General features: G+C 36.9%; 1 pseudogene; it reads left to right on the plus strand.

Annotated features, from left to right (window-relative positions):
• The first annotated feature begins 6,513 nt into the window (after positions 1 to 6,513).
• On the plus strand, positions 6,514 to 7,846 carry LOC109436810 (adenylyltransferase and sulfurtransferase MOCS3; annotated as a pseudogene).
• The last annotated feature ends 4,753 nt before the right edge of the window (positions 7,847 to 12,599 follow it).

A 12,599-nucleotide genomic window follows, 5' to 3' on the forward strand; every position in this document is an offset into this window, starting at 1 on the left:
ACAGTAAGGCCACTCCCACATGCTTCCAGCAAAGGCAGCAGCCAAACACATATAGCTCTGGGGCTTCTACTAGATAGACATGGGTTGGTAACAGGCAAGGTTGAAATTGGCCTTCATGGGAGCCCCTCCCAAGAGACACCAGAAAGAATACACCCAGAGGCCAGCTTCAGACCTTTCCAGAGCACTACCTAGATAGCCCCACAGGCATCACACCCAAAGAGGAGTTCTCTACAGGAACAAGCACCAACAGGGGACAAATCCTCCTCTAAGGGGTCAGCCCCCATACAGCAGCTCATACACTTTGTGCATAGCCACTCCTCACAGTCAGTCTGGGAGTCAATCCCACCCACTGATGCACCAAAAGCAATTGAGACTCAACTACAACAGGAGAACATATACAACACATACAAGGGAAACTCCTGGAACCCACACACAGTAGATCAGGAAGAATGCACCATTCAACCACACAGGAAACATACTACATAAGGCCACCATGCAAAGACTGAGAGACATAAGATATCTACCTAATTCATAGAAGCAAATACAGATCAGCAGCCAGAATGAGAAAACAAGGAAATATGCCCCAACCAAAAGAATAGGAGAAACCTCCAGAAATAAAACTAAATGAAATGGAGGCAACCAACCTACCAGAGACAGATTAAAACACTGATTATAAGAATGCTTCAGGAACTTAGTGAAAATTTCAACAGAGATAGAAAGTATATAGAAGGACATAGAAACCATAAAAAAGAACCAGTCAGAAATAAAGAATAATGGAAATGAAGAATACACTAGAAGGAATCAACATCAGGTTAAATGAAGCAGAGGATCAAATTAGCAATTTAGAAGACAAAGTAGCAGAAAACACTCAATCAGAAAAACAATAAAAAATAAAACAAAAATGAAAATAATTAAGATCCTTTTAAGGGACCTGTAGGATGACATCAAGCGTAACAACATTTGTACCTTAGGGTTACCAGAAGGAAAAGAGAGTGAGCAAAGTATTGAGAACCTATTTAAAGAAATAGTGACTGAAAAATTCCTCAATGTGGCAAAGGAAATAGACACACAAGCCCAGGAATCTGGGGTAGCAATACTTATATCAGACAAAATACACTTTAAAATGAAGACTATAATAAACACAAAAAAGGGCATTATGTAATAATAAAGGGATCAATCCAACAAGAGGACATCACCCTAGTAAAAATTTATATACCTAACACAGGAGCACCTAAATATGTAAAGCACATATTGATGAACATAAAGTAAAACAATCATAGTAGGGGACTTTCACACCCCACTGACACCAATAGAAAGATCTTCCAGACAAAAAATCAACAGAGAAACAGCAACCTTAAATGACACACTAAACCAGATGGATTTAATTGATAGTTTTAGAGCACCTCACACAAAGCAGCTGAATATACATTCTTTTCAGATGCAAATGGAACATTTTCCAAAATAGACCATATCTTAGGCCACAAACCAAGTCTCAACAAGTTTAAGAACACTGAAATCATATCAAGCATCTTCTCTAACCACAGTGGTATGAAATTAGAAATTACAAAAAATGAAACAAAACAAACAAACAAACAAAAACTGAAGAACACACAACAATATGGAGACTAAATAACATGTTACTAAATAATGAATGGATCAACAATGAGATCAAGGAAGAAATCAAAAAACATCTTGAGACAAATGGAAATGAATACACACAACCCCAAATCTATGGGACACAGCAAAAACAGTCCTAACAGGAAAATTCATAGCACTGCAGGCCTATCTAAAGAAACAAGAAAAATCTCAAATCAACAGTCTATCTTTACACATAAGGGAACTGGGAAAAGAACAGCAAACAAAGCCCAAAGTGAGTACAAGGCTGGAAATAATAAAGATCAGAGTGGATATAAATGCAATAGAGGCTAAAAAAAAAAAAAAAAAAAATCAGTGAAAAAGACCAATGAAACCAAGACCTAGTTTTTTTGAAAATATAAAAAAATTGACAAACCTGGGGCCAGCCTGGTGGCTCAGGTGGTTGGAGCTCCGTGCTCCTAACTCCGAAGGCTGCCGGTTCGATTCCCACATGGGCCAGTGAGCTCTCAACCACAAGGTTGCCAGTACCCCCTACAATTAGCAACGGCAACTGGATGTGAAGCTGAGCTGTGCCCTCCACAACTAAGACTGAAAGGATAACAACTTGAAGCTGAATGGCACCCTCCACAACTAAGATTGAAAGGACAACAACTTGGAAAAAATCATGGAAAAATACACACTGTTCCCCTTCCCCAATAAAATTAAAAAAAAAAAAAAACCTCTTAAAAAAAAGATACAAAGTATATGTTAAAAAAAAATTTGACAAACCTTTAACCAGACTCATCAAGAAAAAAAGAGAACCCAAATAAATAAAATCTGAAATGAAAGAGAAGTGACAATTGACAACACAGAAATACAAAAAAAATTTAAGAAAATACTATGAGTAACTATACAGCAACAAATTGGACAATCTGGAAGAAACAGATAAATGTCCTGAAGCATACAATCTTCCAAGTCTCAATGAAGAAGAAACAGAAAATCTGAACAGACTGATTACTACCAACAAAATGGAGTTAAATCAGTAATCAACAAGCTCCCAACAAACTAAAGTTTGGACAAGATGGCTTCCCATGTGAATTTTACCAATAATTCAAAAAAGAATTAATACCTATTCTCCTCAAACTATTCCAAAAAATCACAGAGGAGGGAAGACTCCCAAACTCATTTTAAGAGGCCACCATTACCCTGATTCCAAAACCAAACACATTACAAAAAAAGAAAACTATAGGCCGAAATCCCTAATGACATAGATGTAAAAAGCCTAGCAAACCGAATTCAGCAGTACATTAACAAGATAATACACCACAACCAAGTGGGATTCATCCCTGGAATGCAATCTTGGTTCAATATCCGCAAATCAATTAATGTGATACACCACATAAACAAAATAAAAATGAAAATCATATTGTCATATCAATAGATGTGGAAAAGGCATTTGACAAAATCCAGCATCCATTTATAATAATAATAATAAAACAAAACTCTCAGCAAAGTGGGAATAAAAGGACCGTATCTCAACATAATAGAAGCCATATTTGACACACAGCTAATATACTCAATGAGGAAAAGCTAAAGGCATTCCCCTTAAGATCAGGAACAAGACAAGTATGTCCATTGTCACCACTTTTATTCAATATAGTACTGGAAGTTCTAGTCACAGCAATCAGACAAGAAAAAGAAATAAAAGGCATCCAAATGGAAAAGAAAGAACAAAAAATTATCATTATTTGCAGATGACATGACACTATATAGAGAGAACCCCGAAGATTCACCAAAAAACTATTAGAACTGATAAATGAATTTAGTAAAGTAGCAGGATACAAAAATAATAATTCAGAAATTGCTTGCATTTTTATACCCCAATAATGAACTATTAGAAAGAGAAATTAAGAAAACAATCCCATTTACAATTTCATCAAAAAAATAATAAAATACTTAAGAATAAATTGAACCAAGGAAGTAAAAGACCTGTACTCAGAAAATTATAAGACAATGAAGACAGAAATTAAATACAAATTTATTAAATACAAATAAATGGAAACATACCATGTTCATGGACAAGAAAAATTAATATAGTTAAAATGTCCATACTACCCAAAGCAATATATAGATTCAACACGATCCCTATCAAAATACAGATGGCAAATTTCACAGAACTAGAATAATCCTAAAATTTATATGGAACCATAGGAGACCCCAAATACCGTTTTTCCCCGAAAATAAGACCTAGCCAGACAATCAGTTCTAATGCATCTTTTGGAGCAAAAATTAATATAAGAGCTGGTAATATATTATATTATATTATATTATATTATATTATATTATATTATATTATATTGTATTATATTGTAATATAAAGACCCAGTCTTATAGTAAAATAAGACTGGGTCTTATATTAATTTTTGCTTCAAAAGATGCATCAGAGCTGATTGTCTGGTTAGGTCTTATTTTCGGGGAAATACAGTAGCCACAGCAATCCTGAGAAATAAGGGGGTATCACGCTACTTGATATCAAATTATACTACAAGGCTATAGTTATAAAAACAGCGTGGTACTGGCATAAAAACAGTACCACATAGATCAATGGAACCGTATTTGGAACCCAGAAATAAACCCATGCTTATATGGTTGTTTAATCGATGACAAAAGAAGCAAGAATTCACAATGGGGTAAAGACAGTCTGTTTATTAAATGGTGCTGGGAAAACTGGACAGGTCCAGGAAAAAAAAAAAAAATGAAACTGGACCACCTTCTTACACCATATACAAGAATAAACTCAAAATGGATTAAAGACTTAAATGTAAGACCCAAAATCATAAGGTTCCTAGAAGAAAATACAGGAAGTAAACTCTCAGACATTACCCTTAGTGATATTTTTACTGATAATTCTCCTCAAGCAAGGGAAACAAAATAAATAAATAAATAAATAAATAAACAAATGGGATTACCTCAAAGAAAACCATCAACAAAACAAAAAGACATCCTACTGAAAGGGAGAAGATATTTGCCATGCTACATCTGATAAGGGATTAATATCCAAAATTTATTTTAAAAAAACTCAACACCAAAAACTAACAATACAATTACAAAATGGGCAGAGGACTTGAACAGACATTTCTCCAAAGAGGACATACAGATGGCTAATAGGTATATGAAAAGGTACTGAACATCACTAATCATCAGAGAAATGCAAACATACACCACAATGAGATAACACCTCACTCCTGTCAAAATGGCTATCATCAATAAATCAAACAAGTGCTGGCGAGTACGTGGAGAAAAGAAAATCCTCATGCACTGTTGGTGGGATTGCAGATTGGGTCAGCCACTATGGAAAACAGTATTGAGGTTCCTCAAAAAATTAAAAACAGAACTACCTTATGACCCAGCAATTCCACTTCTGGGTGATTGATCCAAAGAAATCCAAAGTAGTATTTTGAAAAAATATATGCACTCCTAGTTTTACTTTAACGCTATTCACAATAGCCAAAATATGAAAACAACAGGAATGCCCATCAATAGACAATTGGATAAAGAAATTGTGGTACATTTATACAATGTAGTATTACTCTGCCATTAGAAAAGAATGAAATCTTACCACTTGCAACAACATGGCTGGACCTAGACGATATTATGCTAAATGGAACAAGTCAGACAGAGAAAGACAAATAGCATATGATCTCACTTATATGTAGTACCTAAAGAACAGAATAAACAAGCAACCAAAACAGAAATAGACTCATAGATACAGAGAACAAGTTGATGGTTGCTAGGTGGGAGGGGGGTTAGGGGATGAGTGAGAAGGGTAAAGGATTAAGAAGTACAAATTGGTAGTCACAGGGATGTGAAATACAGTATGGGGAATATAGTCAGTCATGTAGTAAAGACTATGTAGGGTGTCAGAGGGGTACTGGTCTTATGGGGGGGATCACTTCATAGATTATATAAATGCCTAGCCATTGCACACCTGAAATTAATATAGAATAATATTGAATATCAATTATAATTTTATACACACACACACACACACACACACACCCTGAGGGTGCCAAAAAAATGTATACACATTTTAAGCGATGTTATCTATGTAACAGTAGTAGTTCGCCATAATCAGAAATATCTGGATGCTGACGGTAAACACTTTGAGCACCTCTTGTAATTACCGAAGTCAAAAGTGACTATATATTGAGTATTTCAATTTTAATACAGTTTTTTCCTTTCTTAAAATGTGTATACATTTTTTGGCACTGTGCACGCGCCTGTGTGTATTCATTTATGGGATGTAAAGTATAGCACACGGAATATAGTCAATGGTATTATAATAGCTATGTACGATATCAGATGGGTAGTAGACTTGTTGGGGTAATCACTTTGTGAGCGGTATTAATGTCTAATCATTATGTCGTTTTGAACTTAGTAATAAAAAAACAATTTTACAGAAAAATAGAACTAGTATAATGCGATAGTAAATAATATTGTTAAATCAATAATTTTCCTCAAATCTATCCTGTAATACATGCAACAAATAAAGATTGGTTATCATTCTATAGTATGAAATCTTACAAATCACAAACAAAAAGACAAACAGTCTAAGACAAAAATACATGGAGGATATGAACAGACAATTCACATAAAAATGGACAATAACACAGAAACAATGGCAAAGGCACTGATTTTAGGTAAATGCAAATTGAGTCAACAAATTGTTACCATATAAGGTTTATCAAACAGAAGAATTGATGTGGGGAAAGGTCGCTGTGACTTCCAGGAAGTACTCACCTTGAAGGCTGAAGTTGCCCAGCATGAGGAGGCGCTGAGTTCCCAGAAGCAGAGGCTGGCAGCAGTTCTTTTAGCACAGCAGGAGCCAGAATAGCTGGTTCTGGTGTTGCCCCTGCCACCGAGGCTACCGGTCCCAAGATGAGATTCTGTGCTACAGCCAGCAAGTCATTAGTGCTGCCTGAGCTGGGCCTGCACCCTGCTGTGCCTGGAGATTGGGTCCCGGCTAGTCGTTGGCTTCAGTGTACTCAGCTGCCTAAGGCTCAGCACCTGGCAGTGGCCAGCCAGTATGGCCTGCCTTGGCTTTGTAATTACAACGTTGTAGAAATGAGCAGACCCTCCAGGACAGGGTCTACTGGGCCCCACCTCGCTGCACCACCTCAGTTCCGACAGGAGTGCGTGTGATGCAGGATCTCTGGTCCCACTCCCCGCACAAGAACGCAGGACATGGTGACACCAAAAGGAAACACCAATGGAGCCATGGATAGGGAGTTCATACCACTATATTCTCTCTGGAGGCTGTGTTGGCTCCACAGGATCTGCAATACGTAGTCTGCTTGATAACCCCACTTGCTAGCCATAATCCACCCTCCACTTCTCTGCCAACCAACCAACCCCTTTGCCAGCATAGCCACGGCAGTTATATTAGTGGCTAATGGCTAACTGGTAACAGCTGATGACCACCCAGCCACAGTGGATGGCCATCTGATTACGGCTGATGGCCATCTAATAACCGAGCCAGCACCTTTCCACATGAGGCCAAGAGCCTGGAAACTGCTCTCTGGGGCTCTGTCCCCACAGTGACCAACTGCATGGATGGCAGGGTGCTTGGAGTCATAACTGGGGTCCTCGGTGGCCTGCAGGCACTGGAGGTGTTGAAGATTGCTGCAGGTTTGGGCCCCTCAGACAGTGGCAACCTGTAGCTCTTTGATGCCCACCGAAGACATTTCTGCTGTACTGGGCTGTGGAGCCACGGGCCCAAATGTGCAGCATGTCAGGAGCTGCCCAGTGACTAACTTGCAGAACTGAGAAGACTTCTGTGCTCCTCAGCCACCAATAAGTACCACTCGCTGCAGTTGCTGAGCCCAGAAGAGCGAGTTTCCATCACCAACTCTAAGTGATTTCCGGATTCTGGGTCACACTACCTGTTGCTAGACATCTGGCCTCAAGTGGAGGTGGACAAGTGTTGTTTGCCTCATGCCCTACACATTCCTTTGAAACATTTGGAACCAAGAGATGCGGACAGCCTGCAATTCTTAGGAGAGGCTATCAGGGAAGGGAAGCAGAGCACACGGGAAGGAGCAGGTCTCCCCATTTATGTGATATGTAAATTGGTCAGTGAATCCCAGAAAGCCATGAAGATCCACAATTCTTGACAGCTGTCCAAGAGTTAGACTCTTTAAGAGTCCATCATGTTATGGGGGGCTTCATGGCCTATGCTGCCAAAATTGAGGGTACATTTCCAAAGTTCTGAGGTAGCTGATATAGTCTATCCTGAGAAAGATGTGGACTGCTACATTACCCTAAGAATATTTTGATTTGCAATTTTTTTCAAAAATGTACAGAAGAGCCTAGGATTCTACAATATCTGTGAACAATAAATGAACTCCTTATTATAAGAGGCATTTTTATTATAATTTGTTGGATGATAGCAGTTATTAATAGGTTATAATAGTGTTTCTGACAACTGTCTTGTGTTTTCAGCATTTGGTGTCTTGAACATGTGAGTTATAATAAAAGTAACAGGATTTTGTGTTTTAACCTGCAGATTTTTTGAGTGTCCTGACAGTTGTTTTTCATCTTCCTCAATCAAAAAGCTTTCTAAATCGTCCATTTTATGCTTGGAATTAAGGTGTAGTAAACTGTCTTACCGAACTGATTACAGACGATATACTTAAAGTCAGCTCATTGTTTACTAAGACATTCTTTGGGTCTTAGCTCATTGTTTAATAAGACATTCTTATTTCTACTTCAAATAATAAAATATATTCTACAGAAATGATTAAAATGTAATTTTTTAAAATTATGTGGGAAGTGGTCATTCTATTAAATTTTGTGAAGTAATGTCAAAGTGAGATATTTACAGTTTAGCAAGATAAATCAATCACCTTTACAGTAAGTCAGTTTCTCTTATAAATTGCTGATTTTTTCTTAAAGTTAGCTTTAGGGTCCGCCTTATGTTGTACACATGTAACATTCTCTAAACTGTATACTATAATTTGGCTTGCTTTGGACCTTCAAGTCCAAGTCCCAACCTTCCTTTCTTTCCCTTACCCTTTTTCCCTAAAAAATCTGTTATTTTTATTCTGGGCTTTACTGTATGGCCAGGACCTCAAATACAATATTGATTAATTAAAGCAGAATAGTGAACATTCTTATCCCCTTCCCAATCTCAGGTAGAAAACTTTGACTATTTGACAAATATTGTTTGTTATTGCTTTGCTGATTGAAGAAATTTTCTTCTATTAGAAAAAGAATCTGAGAAAAATATTTTTAGGGAGGATAATGTGAAATAATGTTTTCAAATAAAATCTAAAGATACTGTTTAACCCTGGAATTCTACTCCTACGATCTGTCATGTAAAAACTTACACAGGCATATATTTATGTATACTATGTTCCCTCAGGTACCTAAATACCTATCAGTCAATGAACACACTTACATCCAATGAAAGGTATAAGGTATACAGTAATAACAAAGAATATTAGATTATAGGCAATATTCTTGCATGTTCTCTATGTCACATTGCTAAATAAATAACTTCCAGAAAAAACACAAGTATGATATTCTTCTTTGGAAATAAAGTAAAATATACGCAAATTTGTATAAACAGAGGACATATTCCGGAAGAATATATAGAATTTCCAGTGATGATAATTTAAACGTTTATAAATATCACAACATGGTTTCCACATATGGAATAAAATCTTCATTAGTGAAATAAACATATTGATTCAAGATAACAAGTTCCAACATTTGGATTATCAGTTTGGTGGTGTCATTCAGACTACTTGAATTGACCAAAAATCTGGTATATTATCTATTGTATCAAATTGGGGCACTTTTTTCATATTTAAAAACCTTTCATTTAAAATATCTAGGAGTAAATATATATTACAATATTTATATTACAATATATTAAAAATTTTAATGCATGTGAAAATCTAAACTCACAATTCTTTTTTTTTCAGTTAAAGTTTATTGGGGTAAGGGAGCAGGGGGTGGTACATGAGGGTAAAGGGGATCAAATATACGGTGATGGATACGGATAAACTCACAGTTCTTAATGATTTTACTGTGTTTTGAATGTTAACATTTCATGAATTTTGTAGTGGTTTAGTGACCTCTGCTGGCTTACTTTGCAAGGTATATTTGTGGTGATTTTGAGACATGATTACAAATACTTTGAAAATCCTCCATCTCTCTTCTCCCTTGAACATCTTTCTTCCCCCTTGAACTTTAGCAGACCTTGCAACTGTCTTAACAAAAAGAATTCAGTGGAAGTGATGCAGCTTAACTTCCAAGGCTCTGATAGAAAAGGCAGTACATTCTGTCTCTGTCTCTCTCTCACTCTTTTTCACTCCCTCTCTTTTACTACCACGTTTCCCCAAAAATCAGACCTAACCAGAAAACAAGCCATAGCATGATTTTTCAGGATGCTCGTAATATAAAATAAGCCCTAATGTGTGTTTTGGAGCAAAAATTAATATAAGACCTGGTCTTATTTTGGGGGAAATACGGTAGGGCTTATTTTATATTACGAGCATCCTGAAAAATCATGCTAGGGCTTATTTTCCGGTTAGGTCTTATTTTCGGGGAAACAAGATATCCACTCATTTTGGAACACGGTGCCACACCAGCAATACCCAAGATAAAAGACCAAGTAGTAGAGAGATGACAACAATGTGCCTTAGATTCCCAGTTGTTCCAGCCCCCCAGTTCCCCAGCCCCCCAATGGTTTGAGTCTTCTCAAATCAATCACCAGATGTGTGAGTAAATGACCTTTAGATGATTACAACCTCAGCCACCATATGACTATAACCACCTGAGAAAACCAAGAATCAAGAACCAACCCAAGCAAGAAGAAACTAGTGGAGCCCAGCCAACACCCAGAATTGAGAGAATGATGCTTAATGATGTTCTAAGCTCGTACATTTGAGGGCAGTTTGTTATACAGTGATAGACATCTGGAACAATATTTCTACATTTTTTTACATTATACATTTGTAACAATATTATAGCTATAGATGGCTATAAATAGGTGAAACTATAAATGTTACATTTTGAAAATAATTGCAATCCAGAAAGGTGAGTCACTATAGCATGGTGTTTAATAGCTTGCACTCTGGACCCAGTCCCTGCAAAACCACTACAGAGTTATGTGGAGTTGGGCAAGTTACTTAACTGCTCTATGCCTCAGTTTCCCCACCAGTGAAATGTATTTATACTAATGGTATTAACTACCTCAGGGGTTGTTTAAAGGATGAATGCATTAATATGAGAAAGCTCTAAAAACAGTTGCTGTATATAGTTACTGTATATAGCAAAATTAAATTTGCATTAACTACCGTCATTCACAATCTTAGTCTACACATAAATTACCTAATATATATTTTAAATGTAATATCTTTCAAATGAAAATTTATAAATAACAATATTTCCTATTTCAAATATGTAGGGATTTAATTTATGGTATAATTAATCGGCTTACAAACTAATGACTCTGGTCTAATTCTGGCCAGCCATGTATCATTTTTTCTTAATTAAGGTAAAATTCACTGTTGCCTTACAGCTGCCAAACCGTCTGTTCCCCAGCCCTCTTCCCAGGATTTCACAAGGGAGTGCCTCAGCAAACTGAGGCCCGATGGAGAGATATCAGTCCCTCCCCTTCAATGGATTCCTTGGAGATGTACGGTGTGAAGGAAAGTTCAGGCTGGAACACAATGGGAACTTTCGGAGAGACAGCCAGCAGGCTACATAACACACAGATCTTGAGATTAACAATCATTACCTCTTTAGAAGTTTACCAATAAAAACTACACGTTGGCTCGATTCGGGGTTCAGTCCCTGAGACTGTTCCCCTTGGCCCGTGCTTATACTCTGTTTGTGGCTACTGTCTTTTCCTAACCCTGCGCCGCCCTTCTCCTTCCCCACAACCCGCGTAGTGCTGGACGCGACAATTCACATAATATAACATGTACCATTTTAACCATTTTAAAGTGTGTGATTCCTAGGGCATTTAATACATTCATAATTTTGTGTGATGTCACCACTATCTAGGTCCAGAGCATTTTCATCACTCAAAGAAAACTCATAAAACAATTGCTTTCTATTTCCTTCTCTCCCAGCCCCTGGAAACCACTACAATGCTTTCTATATCTATGGAATACCTATTCTTCATATTTAATATAAATGGAATCAACTGGTGGCCTTTTGTGTCTGATTTCTTTCATTTAGCATGTTTTCAGTACCATCTACATTATGGCATGTACCATTACTTCATTCCTCTTAATGGTGAAATCTACCCTATTGTATAGACATACTACATTTTGGTTTTTCATTAATCGATTGATGGGTATCTGAGTTATATCCATAAGTAGCCTATTGTGAATGCTGCTGCTATGAATATTCACAAGCTTTGGTTTGAATACCTGTCGTTTTATAGTCTCAGCAGCAAGGTATGAAGTTTCTAATTTTTCCACATATGTGCCAAAACTTGTTTTTTCTTTTTCGCTGTCCTAGTGGTTGTAAAGAGATAGCTTACTGTGGTTTTGACTTTCATTTCACTGGTGCCTAATGATATTAAGCACCTTTTTAATATGCTTGTTGACAACTCCCTTGGAGATATGTGTATTCAGAAACTTTTCCCATTTTTTGGTCAATTTCTCACTTTATTTCTGTTAGTAGTTGCTTGGTATATTTCGGTGCTCCCTGATTGTGGGCATAAATATTGATGACTGTTATGTCTTCTTGTTGTATAGTCCCCTTTATCATTATGAAATATCTGTCTTTGTCTCTTGTTACCATTTTTATCCTGAAGTCTGTTTTATCTGATATGAATACACTGGCTTTTCTCTGAATTCCTTTTGCTTGGACTATCAATTTTCACCCTTTCCCTTTCAGTCTATATTTATCTTTGTAGCTGACATGTGTCTCTTGGAGTCAGCATGGGGTTGGGTTTTGTTTTTTGATCCAATGTGCCTTTTTATTAGTGCGTTCAGTCCATT

The sequence above is a fragment of the Rhinolophus sinicus genome, linkage group LG02 (genome assembly GCF_036562045.2).
Source record: "Rhinolophus sinicus isolate RSC01 linkage group LG02, ASM3656204v1, whole genome shotgun sequence".
In the NCBI taxonomy this organism is placed as follows: Eukaryota; Metazoa; Chordata; class Mammalia; order Chiroptera; family Rhinolophidae; genus Rhinolophus; species Rhinolophus sinicus.